General features: G+C 36.3%; 1 protein-coding gene across 1 annotated transcript in view; it reads left to right on the top strand.

The window, feature by feature from the left end:
- LOC106870763 (dihydropyrimidinase) overlaps positions 1 to 5,637 on the top strand; it is a 138,391-nt gene that overhangs the window by 68,599 nt on the left and 64,155 nt on the right. The gene's annotated exons all lie outside the window — the stretch shown is intronic.

Genomic DNA, 5,637 nt, shown 5'->3' with positions numbered 1-5,637 from the left:
TATATATATATATATATATATATATATATATATATATATATGGTGTGTGTATGAATTGTTAAGTACTTGTGTTGACAAACAATGAAAAAGTATTCTGCACAAAGAATTTATGGGGTTTGAAGAATCTGCAGCCTGGAATTCGATAACAAAAATCTTCATCTAACAATAATGACGTGTGTGTTTGTTTTAACATCCACTTTCCCCTGCTTACATTATTTGGATGGGAATCGTTGAGTCAGATTCTCTACAGCTGGATGTTTTTCCTGTCACCAACCCTCACCTGTTTCCAAACCAGGTAATATTTCCCCATGATCCGAACTATTTTCCATGGATGATTGGAAACGAATGACATTGCTTGTATGAACTGTCATACAATGTCAAGGGAAGGACACACATACACACACACATATGATGGGCTTCTTTCAGTTTCCATCTACCAAACTCACTCACAAAGGTGTAACAGAAGACACTTGTTGAAGGTGACATGCAGTGGAACTGAACCCAGAACCACAAGGTTGAGAAGTGAAGTTCTTAACCTCATAGCATGCACAAACACACATATGTATAGTTTTCCATAAGTTTATAATAGAAACCCTAAAATTATACCTTATGTTGTTTGATATTAGGAAGGGCCTCCAGCCATAGAAATGATCCCAAAGCTGAAATTGGCTCATTGGACCTCATCAGGCCATCCAGCCTATGTCAGCATGATGATGATGATGATGATGTTGTTTAGCCCTGAGCATTTGAGCCATGACCCTCCTGTCTTTTTAGAATTATTTATAGCTACATAATCCAATGTACTGTTTTTAACATGGTACTGTGATTTGAGAGAGATATCAGCAGCTATTTCTAGCAGAATGAGTGGCTGTGTAGCTGCTCCTTCATTTTCTCACGCTGTTCATACAGAATTGAACTGATGCAAAAATCTATCAAAATATTATCTCAATCAACAGTAATTTCCTGTATTGAAATCTTAGAAATGAATGAAACATTCACTCGGGTTTTTTTTTTTCTTTTTACCATTCCTATAATTTTTTGGTTTTTTTTTTTAATATACATCTCCAAATGTTGGTGCTACCTTCGCCTAAACCTTTAACCCTTTTGATACCTGTCCTGGTTCTGTGATACAAACTTCTTATTTTAAAGTGATCTAATTTAAAATCCTCCCCTCAAAATTTCATGTTATTTTGTTTTCCAAACACCAGATTCATGAGAAAGTTATTTTACTAAATTCTTCATTATTTTCAAAATGAATTGATATAAAGCCAGTGTATTGTCAACAGAAATGTTGTGACGAAAGTGTTAATACGGTCTTGCTTTTGTGATCTAGAAAAGCTATGCACATTGATTGTTGGACATTTATTAGATTTCATGTCAAAGTTGCTGAAAGACAGTCATGTCTTAAGCTACTTTCAATATCTTAAAATAGCTTTAATGTCACTGTTCAACTGACAATTATTACCTGAACTTGACTTCCCAAATGCATGAAAGGTTAACTTGACCCTGTCATGATTCAGACACAAAATAATAGAATTGCGAATATATCAAGGCTTAGTAAGAAGTTTGCATCCCGGCCTCATGGTTTCTGGTTCAATCCCAGTACATGACACCTTGGGAAAGTGTCTTCTTCTATAACCCTGGGCTGACTAAAGCCTTATGATGACTTGGTAGATGGAAAAAGAAAAAAGCCTGCTACATACATACATATGCATGCACTTGTGTGTGTGTGTGTGTGAGTTATTGTCCCCTTATCTTGACATTGCATAATTGTTGTAAACATGCTCAGTTATAGGGAAATGTTACCTTACTTGAAAACAGGTGAGGGTTAGTGACTGGAAGGGCATCTTTCTGCAGAAACGTCTGCCTCATGCTAGCATTAAAATGATGATGATGTACTTGAATGCACTTGAATTGTACTTTAGCAACACCACCTCCCAAAAAAGATTAAACGCAAACCTGGCATTGGCAGGTTTTGAACTCAAACCACAGAGAACCGGAACAAATATACAAGGCATACCATCCAATGTTCTAATTATTCTGCCTATTTGCCAGCAAAGAATTTAATTAGAACTGGAGAGCTGCCAATAACGAAGACTTGTTGCTAAAAACAAATCTTCATTCCTCAAGAGTACAACACATACGGAGAGAGGAAGACAAAGAACATTTTTGGGGGTGGTTGGGGGGTAGTTTTTATTAGTTCTTTGAAAATTATTCTGTGTAATGTACATTATGATGAAATAGTCGTGGAAGCAATTCTTCAGTTGCAAAACTACCCTGAAATTGCCTCACAGGTTAGAGACTCTGCTAGTTTGGAACCATTATTATTAGCCGTATTGTTAGCATCATGAGAACTGGAACAGCAGAAGAAGAAAACAGTTGGAAATCTGAAAGTGTGGGTGGATGAATGGGTTGCAAACATTAGATGTGTGCAACAAGAATATATCTTTGTGGCACAGAAAATGCTTCTGTGTTAGACAAAGTGCATGTCATTTTGGTATTGGGTTACGAGCAGCTGATAAATTGGTGAGGTCATGTTAAGTCTCTTATTAAACAGCACATTGTTTTTGTTTTCTTTTGCTTGATTTTAGTTTTCTTTTTGTTTTGTCTTTTGCTTTTTGTTTTTAAACCTTATTTTGGAGTGAGAAAATATCTTAGCTTTTTATTTTTTATTTTATTTTTTCTTCTAATTCTCAAATGGCTGTCACCATATCTTGTGGTTTGTTGCATAAATTGGACAGATGTATGATTCCTGAAATCACCCATCACCACTGCAACCACATGTCGACCAGTGTTTGTTTGTTTGCATCCCTGTGCATAACTGTTCTTTGCTCGACTAAAACAGGCGCTCCAGCATGGCCACAATCAAATGACCGTAACAAATAAAAGATAAAAGTTAGTCTCAGCATTTGGTCAGTGGGAATATGTTATCTTAGAAGCTTACAAGTAAAACATGTGGTTCCCATATTAAAGATGTTATGGAGTAGGTTGATGATTGGGAGGCTGAGGCAGACAGAGGGAGGGAGGTAGATATGGGGGCCCTGTTACATCAGCAGATCATGTGACAACATAAATGTTTTCTTACCCTCGTACATTAGTTTATATTATGATAGAAGGAACTAAGAAAATTTAAAATACTTTTCTTCTCCAGCTATTTTTGATGTAATATTAACAGAAGATAATCTGTTGTTAATCTACTGTAGGCAAGACCAGAGCTCCATCTTCATCATTTTAATGTCCACTTTTCCATGCTGGAACAGATGGAATTTGTTGAGGCAAATTTCCTACAGCTGGATGCCCTTCCTGTTACTAACCCTCACCTGTCTCCTAGCAACGGGATATTTTCCCATGGCTTGATATAGTTTTCACAGAAGACTGGAAACAAATGGCATCACTTGTACAACGTTTCTGCTCGTTTACAACCATCAAATGATGTCATGACAAGAATACACAGCAACACACACTTACATATATTAACAACAGGCTTTTTCACAAGGCTTTGGTTGGCCTGGAACTATAGTAGAAGACACCAAGGCACTGTGCAATGGAACCATCCTCAGGACTATGTAGTTTGGAAGCAAACTTCCCAATGACACAACTATGCTTTTTCTAAATCTTTATTATATTTTAGCATCTTTGCTAAATAAACTTTCTCTTACACAGTTTTTTTTTTTTGTGGGGGGGGGTCATACACAGCCACTGAGTCACACTAAACATGTTCTTACATTGAATGTAACCTTTTGTCTTTCTCACCTCAGGCATCTTAATTATCTAGGAATGATTTACTTGTAGATTTGGCACTAAAAATGTGCAGCTCTGATATATTTTGGTAGGCTCATACTGCCAATAAACACATGCACACACACTCTGGTTAGGTTTCATTTCAGTTTTATTGTCAGTCAAATAATTAATCAGTTGATCAATTGATTAATTAATTACTCTGTCAAATTCCTTTCATCACAACCTGTAACCGTTTCAGTGGCTGGGCTTCTCAAGCACTTGTCTCTTCTCAGGCACCTGTCTCTTCTCAGCCCTTGTTGCATCTTTTCTATTCATTCATCTCTGTTCTCTTTTATGAAAGTAGTATATCTTTTTTTTTAATATATTTTACTTGTTTCAGCCATGGGATTGTGGCCATGTTGGGGCACTGGCTTGATGAATTTAGTCAAACAAACTGATCCCGATACTAATTTTTTAAAGTCCGGTACCTATTCTATTGGTTACTTTTACTGCACTGCTAAGTTATGGGAACATAAACAAACCAACACCAGTTGTCAAGCAGTGGAGGTACAAACACACACATAAGCAAAAATATATACAAGCTTCCACACAGTTTCCATCTACCATATTCACTCTCAATGCTTTGATCAGCCTGGGGCTATAGTAGAAGATGCTTGTCCAAATTGCTAAGCAGTAGGACTGAACCCAAATCCACATGGTTCCTAAATGAGCTTCTTAACCACACAGCCAATGCCTGCACCAAGTTGTTAAAAAAAAAAAGAAAAAGCTGGGGGGAATAAAAAGCAAAAAGTAGTGAAGAGAATGCCATTTGTCATCTCTCGGTGACAAATTCACTTGAGACAAAATTAAGACGGTATCCCTGTCGTAAAGACTCTGTAAACATGTTGAAGCTATTTGTTGAATTAAGCTGGATCACATTCCCTGTTCATATATATATATTTATTATATAACCATTAATGGATTTTTTTCTTTTTTATGGCTTCCTTATTTCGACTCCAGTTTCTTCCTGTATTACATGAAGCTGAATATCATTTACCTCCCAACAAGATTCTGCTAACGTTTCTAATTAAAAACAATTTAATAGTTTTTTTCCTGTTAATGCAGTCTTTGTCCTGATTGTACCTCTATTAGTTGTTTCTCATCTGGTCTGAATTGTTCTCGTATTTGAATATGTATTACATTGTTCATGCATAACAAATAAGATATTGGTTGGTAGTTGCCTAACTGCATATTAGATAAGAAACTGTGAGATGTAGGATTCAAATGAGCGTGGCCATGAGTGTGTAATTAACATATTGGCTCCCCAACCACGTTAATGTATTATTGAAGCCAAATGCCTTTCCTGTCACTAAACAGTTTTTAAAGTAAAGGATCTCTTATTTCAAAGATTTTTGAAGATGCAAAACCAGCAAACAATTTGTTGATAGCTGAAATGGCAACATCATCATCATCATCATCACTTGTAACTCGGTGACTTTTTGGAGAAACGTGGTTGTAAGCACACTCACATCTGTTCACATTTACATGCATACATTCACACACACACATACACATATGACAGAGAGAGTGAGAGAGTTCAAATTTGCTGTAAACAAAAGACGAAGACAGGTGGGGGAACAACAAGCAGGTGTATTAGTTTGACGCTCAGGAAGAATGGGAAAGTCTTTGACGTTTTGAGCCTACATTCTTCAACAAAAAGGGATGAGAGGAAAAAAAGGGGAGAGAGACAAAAATGTGTAAGGATTAACAGTTTAACATGAGGAAACGACCGGAATGTAATACAGGAAGAAACTGGAGAGAAAATAAGTAAACCATCAAAAATATCAACTCACACTCGTCTCTCTCTCTCATATATATATATGTGTATATATACACACACATATATATATATATATA

This window comes from Octopus bimaculoides, chromosome 24 (assembly GCF_001194135.2).
Source record: "Octopus bimaculoides isolate UCB-OBI-ISO-001 chromosome 24, ASM119413v2, whole genome shotgun sequence".
In the NCBI taxonomy this organism is placed as follows: Eukaryota; Metazoa; Mollusca; class Cephalopoda; order Octopoda; family Octopodidae; genus Octopus; species Octopus bimaculoides.
The sequence above is the reverse complement of the archived record's forward strand: the minus strand, read 5'-3'. Positions and strand labels throughout refer to the sequence as shown.